Raw genomic sequence first — 15,176 nt, forward strand, 5'->3', positions numbered from 1 at the left:
ATGATTTATATAGTTTGTTAATGAGAGATGAACTTTTGAAGTCAAAAGATTCCACAATCAGTCCTAGAATCTTATTTGCTTTCTCAGAGATTGAAATACACTGCTTAGATGATTTGAGATTGTTACTGATAATTACACCAAGATCCTTTTCACTATCCACTTTTGTTAATGAATTTCCAAATAACTTGTAATCGTACTTACTGTTATTTTTACCTATGTGCATAACCTTGCATTTATTTGTGTTAAATTTTATTATCCACTTTTCAGACTATTCCTGTAGTTTATCTAAATCTTCTTGAATATCTAATTGGTTTAAGTGATCATTTGTCTTTCTGCACAGTTTTGTATCATCAGCAAATTTGGAGACAATAGGCTTCAGCCCGTAGTCTATATCATTTACATATACTATGAATAGGTGCCCAAGAACGGAGCCCTGTGGAAGTCCACTTGTAACCTTTTTCCATCTACAAGTTTGGGGATTTAGAACAACTAGGTTTTTGATTGTTCAAACAATTATTAGTCCAACTTAATAGGCTACCACTTATTCTGTGTGAAGCCAATTTATTAAGTATTCTTTGGTGGGGGACGGTATCAAAGGCTTTTGCAAAGTCTAGATATTTTACTCACAAAAATGTTACAATCTGCACAATCAGTTCAGAGTGAACTTCATATATTCTAGATTTTTGTACAGAGAAAGACAAGATGGAGTCTCATTCCCCAATAAGAATGTAAAAACAATGGAAGCAAACGAGAGAAATAAATTCATAAATATAAAAATGCTTGCCAGTCTTAATTTATTCTTTTAAATTGCTATTGACATTAATATTAATTTAAAGTATTTATATCTAAGGCTCAAAATATTCATAATGATAAGAACTTGCCAATCATATGGGTATGAATTGTAGTTGTGATACCTGACCTGACCAAACCTAACCTAACCCCTTGGTGAATAAAAAAAAATTATCTATTTTTTTCAGCTATTAACGTTGTTTGTTTGTTTTCGGTAATTATACCTGGGATTCAAAATACTCGAATTAACGAAATCTAGCTGATGATATTGGTAATTGTAGGTGTGAGACTGCCAAACATCTTGATAGATATCCACACATTTACCCCTCCTCAGTCAATGCCACATACACTATCAAACGGGAATTGAAGTGTAGCAAATTCAAAATCAATGTGCATGGACTAAACTGCCTTACCACTATATGATTCCACTTACAAATTCAAGAAGGCACACTTATTTGGCCTGTACAATGCACAGCCATGAAAACAAGATCTTCCAATAGCTGAATGTGCGGAACTGAAGATTTGGCGCGCTATCACACCATATGTAAATAAACAATGCCAACGACCTTAAAATAATTGAGTAAAATGCGAGAGTTAAAAAGAGATGACTATGATGAATCAACGGCAGGGAAAATCTTTTACGGTAAAGCAATAATACATGTTAAAAATGAGAAACTACAAAACAAAAACTAAGGGAAACAAGATAAAAGAAATTGAAGGAAGCGGACAGAGTTAGAGTATAAACAAAGAAAGGTCACAAAAGAAACGAAATTAAACGAAACTCTTTATAGACAGTTCGACTAGGAAATAGTTATATGTAATGTATGTGTACTAAAGCAAATCACCTTAAACAACCTGAATATGAAGACTGAAACTGCGGAGGTGCAGGTTTTCTATTTTCTATATAATTTTTCAGTTTTCCTATTTCTACTCTTTATTCCATTTTCATATTTCATTTTTATACTTTATAATCTATATTCCATAATTTATATGTTTCATTTTCTTATATTTTGTATCAATATCTTATATTTTTCTACCCATGATATATGTATATATATATACATATATATATATATATATATATATATATATATATATATATATATATATACATATATATATACATTATGTATATATATATATATATATATATATATATATATACATATACATACATATACAAAGGCTTTTTTCCCCTTACAAGGGGGGTAGCCAAAAAGAAAAAGGCATAAAATCATTCCCACCCATTTCATCCCTGAACACAGTCCACACCCCTCCCACCCTCCCTCTTATCTGAGCAACTCCTGGATGACGGGTCATCCCTGCACCTTGTCCACTGCCCTGGGTCAGAAGCAGTGTCGCAAGACACAGCACATCCACAGCAAGGCCGCTTCATTAGATCGGCGACCCCTCCTCTCCGTCCCCCCTTGTAAAAAAGGAGAGGACGGGGAGAAATCCCTTCGGGCTGCGTCAGATTTTGCTCACACATACTACCTCACCCCCCATCCCCCCACCCATTCCACCTCATGCATCACAACATCATCCATATACAACCATTCTCCATTCACTCCTGTCTTCTGTCCTTCCCCAACAGACATTCCCCTCTTCCCCAAAGCCCCCTTCACCCCATCTATCCGCCTAATCTTAGGACGTCCCCTCATGTTCACTCCCTCCACATCTGCCTTCCATACCTCTTTTACTAGTCTTTCTTCACTCATTCTTTCCACGTGTCCAAACCATCCTAATACTCTTTCATCAACCCTATCTCCCAGCTCCTTTTCCAACCCTGTTTTCCTCCTCACCTCCTCATTTCTCACTCTATCTAGCCTAGTAACCCCCATCATACTTCTCAGATACCTCATTTCAAACACATTCAAACTCCTTCTCTCTTCTTCTCTTATGTTCCATGTTTCTGCCCCATACAGTGCTGTTGGCACAATCACTCCTTCATACAGTCTCCTCTTCGCATCCATTCCCAAATGTCTATTTCTCATTACACTCTTTAATCCACCAAGGCATTTACTCGCTTCTCTCAATCTACATTCTACCTCCACCTTCACTCCACCTTTTCCTGCCACATTTGCACCCAAGTACCTAAAACTATCCACTTCCTCCAGTCGCTCTCCCTTAATGCTCACTTCCAGTCTACTGCCACTTTCACCCCTTGTACATCTCATCACCTTACTTTTACCCACATTTATCTTTAGCTTTCTTCTATCACATACTCTCCCAAACTCTGCCACCAACTTCCTCAATCCCTCCTCCGATCCTGCCACAAGCGCAGTGTCGTCCGCAAACAACAGCTGGCTCACCTCCCACTTTTCTCCATTTTCTTTAACCATCTCCAATCCCTGACCCACTACCCTTGCATTCACCTCTCGCACCACCCCATCCATGTATAATTTAAACAGCCAGGGCGACATAACGCATCCTTGACGCAGTCCCACCTTTAACTCGAACCACTCACTCTCTCCATTTCCAATCCTGACACAAGCTCTACTACTCTCATAAAAACTCTTGACAGCTCCTAGAAGCTTCCCTCCTATCCCGTATATCTGCATAACCTCCCACAGTGCCTTTCTGTCTACCCTATCATAAGCCTTTTCCAGATCCATAAAAGCCCAAAAAACATCCTTCCCCTTTCCTATAGCTTTCTCACATATCTGTCTTACCACAAAGATCTGATCTACACACCCTCTACCTGTCCTAAAATCATACTGTTCCTCACCAATTACTCCTTCTGTTCCTCTCCTAATCCTCTCAATCAAGATCCTCCCATAAGCCTTCCCAACTACACTTAACAAGCTAATCCCTCTAAAACTACTGCATTCACACTTGTCCCCTTTTCCCTTGTAAAGAGGAACTATACAGGCACTCCTCCAGTCCTCCGGCACTCTATCCTCTCTCCAGCAAACATTAAATAACCTCACCAACCAGTCCACCATCACTGTACCTCCCTTCTTCAGACATTCTGCATGGCATCCATCCAGACCAGGTGCCTTACCTGCTTTCATCATCTTAACAACTGCCTTCACCTCATCCTTCTTTATTTCTCCTCCATTCTCCTCACTCATCACTCTCATTTTCTTAGCATTTCCCACTGCAGCAATCTTTATTCTCTATCCTCCTTCACATTTAGCAACTCCCTAAAATACTCTGCCCATCTTCCTCTTACTGCCTTCTCTTCCATTATCATCTCTCAATCTGCACCTTTTACCTTTTCTTCTCTACTTGATTCGCCTCCTCTTCCTCTCTTAATTTCTTTCCAAAACATCTTTTTATTACTTTCAAAATTTTCTGTCATACTCTTACCCCATTTCACATCTGCTCTCCTCTTTGCAACCTTTACCTTGTGCTTTACTTCTCTTTTCTTCTCTTTGTACCTCTCATATGACTCCCTCGTCCTATTTTGTAACCAATCTGTAAAAGCTCGCTTCTTCTCTTCTACAACCTTCTTTGTTTCCTCATCCTACCATTCACTACCCTTTCTTCTATTTCCCCCTGTCCTTCTTGTTCCACACACCATCCTTGCACACTTTATGACTCCCTCCTTGAACCATCCCCATTCCTCCTCCACACCTACCTCTACTCTATCCTTTACTCCCTCCCACTCCTCCTTCAGCTTCTTATTGTACTCCTTTTCCTTTTCATTCAAAGAGTTCATTCTAAGAACCTCCCTACCTTTTGTCCCTTTCCTCTTTCTCCATCTATCCTCCACTCTCAACTTACCTTCCACCAAAAAATGATCTGATATTCCCCCACCCTCTCCCCTTAGCACATGTACATCCTTAACTCTTCCTATCATAATCCTATTTACCACTACATAATCCATTAACGCTCTATCTACCACCCTTCCCTCCACCACCCTCTCCCATGTGTACTTATGCTTGACTTTCTTCCGAAACACTGTATTTGCTATCATCAACTCTCTTTCTAGACACATTTCCACCATCAACTCTCCACTACGATTCTTTCCTGGAACTCCACATTTCCCAATCATTTCATCAATTGGACCATTTCCTACCCTAGCATTAAGGTCTCCCAGTACTATTACATTAACATTTCTTCCTAAACCCTCTATGCACTCATTTAAATCTATCCAAAAGGCCTCCCTTTCTTCTACACTCTTCTCACTGCCAGGCCCATATGCACTTACAAAGACCCACATCTCTTTTCCCAGTTTCACCTTCATCCACATTATCCTTGAGGAAACCTCCTTCCACTCCACTACCCGTTTACCTATCTCTTCACTTACTAGAATAGCCACCCCTTCCCTCCCTCGCCCTCTCTTCACTCCTGATAACCTCCCACTTACACTCCCAAACTTACACTCACCCTTCCCTTTCAACTTAGCTTCACTCAAAGCCAACACATCCATCTTTCTTCTCACAAACATACTACCTATCTCTTCCCTTTTACTCTCATCTGTACCACATCCACGCACATTAAAAGAATCAAACCTTAGGGTGCTGGTCCGAGAACCTCCAGACCCTCTTATGCCTTCACTTTTATTTTTAGGAAAGTCCCCTGTGAGGCTACAAGGAGAAGGATGCCTAGTCCCAATCCCCGTCCCTTTCTTCTCGCCTTTTGCGATCCAAGTGGGAATACTTGGTGCCAGTATTCTTTTCCCCCACCACAGGGAATTCCCCCATCACAGAAAAGGAATACTCAGAGAAATGGTACAGGACAGCAACAAGGGGTTGGGGGACAGCATAACGGAGGGACAGTCGTAGTATAAAAGTGTCATCATTTCTCTATGAACAGAGTTTTCCTCTATCATAGACAAAATGATGTGTGGCTCTGGTCCGTAGGGGCGCCCCATATAGACCCTAAAGTATCAACTACATGCTACTTTGCCACAATAACAAGCAGCCAATACCCCAGACGGGGATATATATATATATATATATGTAAATATATATATATATATATATACATATATATGTATATATATATATATATATTATATATATTGTGAGTTGCCATCGTGCTAATATATATATATATATATATATATATATATATATATATATATATATACATATCTATATTAGCACGATGGCAACTCACAATTTTCTCATTAACTTGTTCAATACAGCGACCACGGCGACGTTTATCAAGAGGCAATATATGTAGAAGAAATACACACGACTGCAGGGGTTCCCATTAGGGGCGAAATTGACCCCCCAGTTGGGAATCTTGGGTTCTCTGGGGGTGAATTGTGACCACACTAAGTTTACGGGGTGAGGAAAGCAATTGAATAGGTTTTGGCCTATCTGGCCTGTCACTGACCTGGGCTGGAATTATATCTGTGCTGACCCAAGTTAATCTTAGGATTAGAAAAGTAGTAATACGCCGAGCGATAATATCGCACGCGTAAGAATATCATCGCCTATGGTGATGGTTATATGTGTCCAGAGAAACATGTCTTTCTTCTGCATTTTTCTTTGAATGAATGCCTTTCGTTGTTGGCAGCTGAAATCTACGTTGTTGGGAGGTGCTAAAGGTGTCAGAAGCAAGGGAAAGGTATGTTACGTCAATTACGTTAAGTCGTAATACGTAGCAAGGAACTTTTTTTTTTTTTTTGTATTAGCTTCAGTTTGGCCTGTCAAATAGTTCATTATAAACTACAACAATAAAAAAGAAATATTCAAGTTTTATATATCCATTAATATTTTCAATTTGCATTTGATTTGTAAAACTTCATTACAAACATAGTCCACGTAAAATTGTAAATGTATATATATCAATTTGGAAATATAAAAGTATTTTTAGTAATATTTGCATATTATTTAGAATGCACCTTTTGAAACAGACAATCTTGGAAAGAAGGAGAAGGGGGGGGGATGACATTCTGACTAAAGGTGAGAGGGCGGCCAAGCGTGGGCAAAGCAGGCCTCAGAACCCCTCAACTATACAATATTTCTTGCCAGAGGGAGAACCTCCTGCCTAAATGTACGCATATATATATATATATATATATATATATATATATATATATATATATATGTGTGTGTGTGTGTGTGTGTGTGTGTGTGTGTGTGTGTGTGTGTGTGTGTGTGTGTGTGTGTGTATTGTATGTATGTATGTATGTACGTACATGCATGTGTATGCATGTTCATATTTATGTATTCGACAAGAGAAAAGACCAATGCATGGAAAGAGTGGTGTAGGTAGTAAAGTCCAGGAAGGAGCAGAAGTACTGTGAGATGACTGACCCGCTTAGTAAGTATATAAGCAATGTACTTCAATCTACCTGTCCCTTCGTCTCTCTTAAGAAGACTCTTTCTAAACTTTATATAATAAAGTCCTTCTGCTCCTTCCTGTACTTTACCTACACCACTCTTTCCATACATATGTATGTATGTATGTATGTACGTATGCATGTGTGCACGCGTATGTATGTATCTGTGAATGTATGTATGCATGTGTGTATGCGTATGTATGTATGCACGTATGTATGTATCTACGTATGTATGTATGCATGCATGCATGTGTGTGTGCGTATGTATGCATGTATGTACGTATGTATGTATGAATGTATGTATGTATGTACGTATGTATATATGAGCAGTAATTCACAAGAACGCGTGAAATTAATTTGCAGAAAAAAACACTGGGAAATAGGAAACTTAGACCGAACGTTTTCGTCTATTTAAGACATCTTCAGGAAATACGCATTCCTTAATAATAACTTAGATAGACGAAAAGGTTTGGACTAAGTTTCTTATTTCCCAGTGTTTTTTCTGCAAATGAATGTATGTATGTGTGTGTGTAAGAGGCTAGTAGAAAAGGCAGAAAGTGGGGTAGAAGACGGGTGTTACATTTTATAGGTTAGGTGTTTATGAAACAGTATAGCGAGTGAGCGAGCGAGTTGCATAAGTTCGCATATAGACTTGTAACAACGAATCTGGTGAAAGGATGGAGAAGATTCAATTGGTTCACGAATGTAAGGTATCGCCCTATGTGAGGATCTTAGATATAAAGTTAAAAATCACTGGACTAAAGAAATCACTGCGTCACTGCAAAGCTCGCGTAGGATCTTGGATACGTTCTCTCGTGGGGTTCTTTTGGAGCACGCTGTATAAGAATTAACTGAAGAAATATAGAGAAAACCCAAGAATTTAATTCTCCTAGACAGAAAAATATATTGAAGTGAGAGGTAGAAAGAAGCCTGTCAAGGAAAAGAACCAATACTAAGTGGAACTAACAGTCTAGAACTTGACAAAGTTGGATGGTTGAAGGCAAGAAGAGGGAGAAAGTGACGAGAGGGACAAAGGAGGGCGGAATATGTCTGTATGTATGTATGTATGTATGTGTGGATCGTAGGGGTCGGGAAATGATTGAAAGTCCGGTGAGAGCCACTCGCACTGTCCCAGGCGACTCGAGTCCTCGGGCGAAGAGTGCCGTCTGATGTGTGGAAGACGGCCGAGGGAGGCACTTGGGACTAGTGAGCGGCCAGACAGACAGACAGACACCCACTCGCTCGACAGAAAGTGCACCACACTCGACGGGACAGACATGGACGCGGTCGTAAATACCGATCTCTTCTTGGCCATACAAGAAACTCGATTCACTGATCGGTCATTTCTTGGGCATGGGGAGACTGCCTGAATCAAGGTGTTCTTCTTCCTCCCCCCGCCCCCTCTCGGGGGAGGAAACGAAACCGGTTGTGCTCACGGCACTACATAGCGTGGTGAAGCCGACTGAAGACAAGACTCGTCGATAGCGGGTCTCTTACGAAGCAAAGGAAATGGGGGTGCTGCTATTCAAGGCTATGGATGGCAGGCAAGCATCAATGTGATCAATTCTGCCCAAGGTTTGTGCAGGGAGAAGAAAACGTGAATTGGACAGGTGTCTGGAGCAATAGAATCTTTGTTTTGCATTGTATAGTCTTTATTTTTTTCATGCGGTCAGTATAAAATGCGTATATTTAACTACACCTGTGTTTCCGTATTCCCACTGCCGGTCTGTCAGGAAGCGCCAAGGTCTGGCTGCCAAATGTACGGTCTGGGAACATCGTGGGGTCAGGTATGAGAAAAATCCAACAATACAAATGATCATATTTAATAATTAATCAACGTCCATGTAAAATATTTTCTAAACATAATATTAGGATACTCTTTGGATACTTTTTAGAACTAATTTTATACATTATTTCCATCGGGGGTACCTTGTTTCAAATATTTATATATTTCCTCCTTGGAACACTGCTCACCATTAGTGGGCGTAAGGGGGACATTAACAGTAGTAGCTGGTTGGAATGTTTAGACATGAATAGATGGATACGCTGATACTATACATACTCTCCATCTCTCTCTCTCTTTCTCTATATCTCTCTCACACAAAAAGAACATTGGATTTCCCTTTTATCTAAGCTTCTTGATGATGAAGGGCCATCACTGATCCCGTCCACTTCGTGGGCCGGAAGCAATGCAGCAAGTCAAATCAGGGCCCGGCGGCAGCTGAAGTTGGCGGTGGGGTCATCCTAAAATGCGTCCAATGGCGTTCAGTCGCATAGGATAACTATCTATACGGTTGCAATCACTTTCGAAACGAACATATACTGCACTTTAATAATTTTGGCAATTTTCATGAACGTTGAGGCCTTAACAGGAAAGTTATCTCCATATGTATTATCAGACTTGCAGCGTCCAGCAAATTTGCAGTGGCCATCTTCCTTCTTCGTCTCTTCCCCTTTCCCTCTTTCTCGACCTCACCTCCTCACCCACAAAAGTATATGAAGAGGGCTGACCTCAAGCAGTCACCCACAAATGCGACCACTATCTTTGTTCCGATGACCTGCCATGAGATTACAAGACAATGGCTCCTGCGTGGTGTTCCTGGGGGGCGTCATCAAGCAGCAACTGGATCAATATGGCACACCACCTCAGGCCCCGAACCCACCTAACCACGAGATAACCATCTCCCATCAAAATAAATTTCTGGTTTTCACAGGACAGACGGAATAATAAATTACCAGTAGACATTAGGAACTATTGTTGAGTAAGAGTATACAGACGTTTCGCTAGGCACAGTTAGCATTTTCAGTGTGACAGAAGCAGAGAGTACAAGACATAATATACATAGGAGAAAGAAAGCTCTGGGTGAGGAGGAGGAGGAGGTCACAACATAAGGCGCGGGGGGAGGTCATATTACAAGTGTGAGGTGACGGAGGAATGTGTCACTGTGGGGCAAATGTTCATTGGAGGTCAGAAGTCCAGCGCTGCCCAAGTGTCCGATGAGGGCCAAGTGTCCTCTCTAAGACTCTGGCGGAACCATGACGTGCAACGTCAGCAGCAACCCGTAAAAACCCTGTGCTGCGTCCCGTCGCTGCATCCTCTCGCGCTCTTCTCGAGACACCTGTTCCCTCGCTGCGCTGAGACGTCGAATTGCGTCTTCCGCCGACACGTCTGTCTTGGACGCTCCTGCGACTGCGCAAGGCGGACGGAGCTCGCGGCGGCGTCTTTCGGCGTCCTTCGTCCCACGTTGCTCTTCGCTTTGCCTGGCTCGTCTCAGCTGTGAAGCCAGTCTCCTTGCACTTCCGTTTTCTTCCATGGCAACCAAAAATTCAAATAGTGGAATAGTAGAGAGTTGGCGAGCGTATTTGATAGGTGCTGATCGACGAATCGCTTTCATTCATCAACATTTGCATAGATCGTGATTATCATCGTCGGGCACCTCCGTTATTGTTTCTAGAATTTTCTACTTGAGTGAAAAACAATTCCAGTAAAATGATTCTGGTGCTAAGAAGTTCTAGAGTTAATGCTCTGTTTTGCTGAGTTGAATAAAACTACTTCGATTCCTTTGAAACGAAGTGACGTCATGTCGGACACGCTGAAACGACGTGACGTCATGTCGTGTTCATCCAGTGCAATAACAACGTTTTCGTCAATATAAATAATCTACTTCTTGCGTTCAACGCTCTGTTATCATTTTTTTTCTAAGGCCATCATCTGCGAATTAGGAAAATTTTATTCAGTAAAATTATTCAGGTGCTAAGAAGTTCTAGAGTTAACCCTTACATTGGCGTCCACGGCAATTGCTGTGGATGGGATGTGACAGATACACACCGCCAACGGCAAATGCCGTGTTAGTATAATCACATTATATTAATACTTGGCAACTCACCTATCAATCACCTGATTGGCTGCGACCATCCTAAAAAAAATCAGTAAAGCTTCAATTGTCAAGTGGGAGTATATCAGTTACTGTGAAGAACATACACTCGTATGTTCTGATTAGCTGAGCAAAGATGCCACCAGTTCATTTATCTTTTAGGCAAGAGTTTTTAGTTACAAAGCCATATGCATTAGATAAGACATAATTAGTTTTATTATTTCTTCTTGAAGCTTAGCTAAATTATTGCTTTGATTTGTTAGTTTACACTAATGAACAATGGCTCATATTTTTTTTTATAAAAAACAGTTTCTTGTTTAGTAAAGTTATATGGCAAGATTAGAAATGTGAATAGACAGTACAGAATAATACTGAAACACAAGAAATAAAGTCAGGCATAAAAATATTATACACACGATAAAAAATCTCGCTTCATAATGTTAGGGTTGCAGTTTTTCTCTTTCCCCAAATTTTCTTAGCATGCCTCCTAGTGCAATATATACTATTATCATCTGGTGGTACATTAGTAGAAATACTTGGTGAAAGATATGTTTGAAACAATTTATGTAGTACTTTGCGGTCTGTCCACCTTGTTGAAAATGACGTTATGACGTCACGTCGCCTACAGATTCATGTAGCATTGAGGCGAGCGGGGTTGGCTTTCAGCGACAAACCATACGCATCGTGCTAATATTTCTCGTGTGGGATGGATAGAACACTTTTGTTTGCATGGTTGTCTGGGAGCATGTGTTTCGTTTTATGAATCTTTCTGGTTTTCACGATTTGCATGTTGCTATAGTTATAAGATCCATTTGTCACTGAGAGCCTCTCTTGCCAACTGGCCTATTAGATTTGCTATTTCATTCATCGTTATTTCATCACAATAGCCATCATCATTACCATTATTCTTACCATCATTATCATTATCAATATTATTACCGTCACTATTATTGTCATCCATCATTGTTATCATCAGTACTATTATCATTATAATCATCATTATCATTATGATCATTATAATGGAATTGTGGCATTATTGCTATCTTAATGTTTTTTTTTTTTTTTCATTAGGTCACACATAATTAGCGGTAATAACGGATACTTGGACCCAAATCAGCATTGGCCAAAAGCGACGAAGTGATCAAACTTTGCTATCATCATCAAGAAGAACGGATGGCAATTCTGGATCATATGATGACATTAATTACGATCCGATCATCGAGCAGAGGACAGCAGTGACATAGATGGCCCTGGTGCATCGGGGAGAGAGTATGAATGGAATTCGAGTGAGGATGAAGGAGTTGCACCGACCCCCACACCACCTGACACGAACCCTTGCGACAACGTGTGTTTTTCTTCCTGGAGTGATGGTCATGATTTTGAGCCTCACATTCATAATTTTGACTAGCTCATCAAGTGTGACTTCAGTTTTTTCCTGTTGGACCTGATGGAACGGAAGCGGAATATTTAGACGCCTTCTTTGACAATGAAGTAATGGGCAAAATAGTGCAGGAGACTAATCTACAACATAATTATCTCATAACATAGGAGAGTGACAATTCAGAAGAAAGTAATACACACAGTCAACTCAGGATATGGAAAGACGCAACAGTCAGGGAACTCTTTGTGTTCTTTGCTCTAATCATTCTGATGCCGCACGCAAAGAAACATGTCATCAGCGACTATTGGAGAAAATATCCGTTGTTGGATACACCAACATTCGGGAAATTTATGTCAAGAAATAGGTTCCAAACACTACTAAGGACCTTGCCACTTTGCCATGAATACACAACCTCGACCTGACGACCGCACGTGGAAGATACGTGACGTGTTTATGATGATAAAGGAACGGTACAGCCGATTTCTCAAACCCTTCTGCAAGCTGGTAATAGACGAATCGCTTGTGCTATTCAAGGGACGTCTTATTTTCAAGCAGTATATGCGGACGAAAAGGAACCGAGTTGGAATCAAATTGTTTGTCTTGTGTGATTGTGAGACTGGTATTGTAGTGGAAATGATCCCATACACAGGTACCAACCAGCATTGATTACAATTTAAATGACCCTTACGGAAGCACCGGGAGCATTATAAAAAATCTGCTTGCACCATACATGGAGAAAGGCCCCACGTCTTGTATACAGACTCCTCCTATCATTCAAGCCTAGATTTGTCCCGTTTTCTGCACGACAAAGGGGTAGGAGGATCCTGTGATACAGCTCGAAAGACACGAAAACCCATGGCTCCACTTGTCAAGGCACACAAAACTAGAAGTGGGGACCGACCACAACATTCAGAAGTGGGGAAAAGTCATGGCAATGCAGAGGCATGACAAGCGTCAAGTCATTATGCTGTCAACTCTGCATACCGGAAAAATGATGACTACAGGGAAGGTGAATTACAGGACAGGTGAAGTAATAAAGAAACCAGACCTTGTGATTGACTACACGGCAAATATGCGTCTTGTTGACAAGGCCGACATGATGGTCAGCTTTGTGGAATGTGTGAGGAAAACTGTGCTCAATGCCTATAACTTCAGGCTAATAAGGAGTGGCAACAGACCAACGTCTCTGAAGAAATTCACGTATGCAGTGTCGTACCAATTGCTGGAGAAGTACGGAGAACAAAGTTCACCACACCCAGGCCAGGCCGCCACTCGCTACTTCAAAACATGCCCGATCGTCTGGCCTGTACAGCGTGGGTACAGAGGCACTACCTGGAAATCTCTCTCACCCCCAGCACCTCTTGCTGCCTCAATAAAACGTACAAAAAGACAAAGGGATTGCCACGTTTGTATGAACACCATCCTGCGACCAAAGAACAGAAAATTAACATCTTACCATTGTAAGGAGTGCAGTGTAGCACTCTGCCCAGGGAAATGCAGTACCACACTCTTCGAACCTATTGAGTGCTAGAGAACTGAAAAAGAAATATGCTTTGTGGCTACACGCCAAATGACGCATCATTCCATTTGTAGAATATGTACTTGTATTGAATGTGGTGCTGGCTAAAGTTTATTCCCCCCTTCTTTCTCCACACTAACTTTCTATTGTTGCATTTCTCTTTTCTTCAGACATTTACGCCTGTCCTTCCTTTACTTTCCTCTCCTCACTCCTTTACTATCCTCTCCCTTCACTTCTCTTTCCTTTCTCATTGCCTCATTCCGCATTATCTATGAGGAATTATATATTCCCGCTGTCCACTTGCTATATGACCTTATGGTCTAAATGAAAAGGTCTAAAGGAGTTATCACTATAATGAAAATGATTTGTTTGGTCTATTATTATATTTTCATTCTAGTTTTCACTCATCAGTTTTGATGCATTGAAAATTGTTCATTTCTCGTCTGTCTGCATTATTTCCTTCATGATATAGTGTATGTTATTTGCATTTTTATGAATTGTAATTCATACCCCTACTAGAAAGGGATGGCAGTAATTATTACTGAATTGGAAGTTATCATTTTCACCTTTTACTAATTCTTATTGTATTGGAAATGATCTATTCTAAAGGTGCATTTCTTTATATTTATAATTTGAAAATGTAAAATCAATTCATGAATCTATACGTCACCATCTAGCATATCTTTAGCTCCAATCATTTGTCGTTGAAATGTGTGCTAGAGACAGATGCGCTTTCTCCTCTCTCTCTCTCTCTCTCTCTCTCTCTCTCTCTCTCTCTCTCTCTCTCTCTCTCTCTCTCTCTCTCTCTCTCTCTCCAGATGGCAGGTACTGTCTCCAAGGATGAGGGAGATAGTGCTGTAGTCGCTGAAAGCCGACCCCCCCCCCTTCAACCCCTCATTTCGTTTCGTTTCCTCTCTTTACTTTTCCGTCTAATATTTCATTATTATTTCTTTGTCGTGTTCTGCAGTATCGTAACGTATTACAGGGAAATATTTTATTTGATGGAAAGATATTTCTATTCATGAGTATCGGGTCCTGAGTTTCATTTTCACAATTTATCATTATTTCGGGAGGATAAGGGTGATATATATATATATATATATATATATATATATATATATATATATTTATATATGTATGTATATATATATATATACATGTATATATATATGTATATATATATATACATATATATATACATATATATATGTATATATATATACAGTATATACATATATATATATATATATATATATATGTATATATATATATATTTATATATATATACATATATATGTATATATTTATATATATACATATATATGTATATATATATCCCAGTAAACATGGTTAAAATGGGCCGTTTCT

General features: G+C 40.0%; 1 protein-coding gene across 1 annotated transcript in view; it reads left to right on the forward strand.

Annotated features, from left to right (window-relative positions):
* The window catches only part of LOC143023110 (uncharacterized), a 353,433-nt gene that overhangs the window by 218,814 nt on the left and 119,443 nt on the right, over positions 1-15,176 (forward strand). The window lies entirely within an intron of this gene.

The sequence above is a fragment of the Oratosquilla oratoria genome, unplaced genomic scaffold (assembly GCF_046742065.1).
Source record: "Oratosquilla oratoria isolate Oo_2021 unplaced genomic scaffold, ASM4674206v1 SCAFFOLD45, whole genome shotgun sequence".
NCBI lineage: Eukaryota > Metazoa > Arthropoda > Malacostraca > Stomatopoda > Squillidae > Oratosquilla > Oratosquilla oratoria.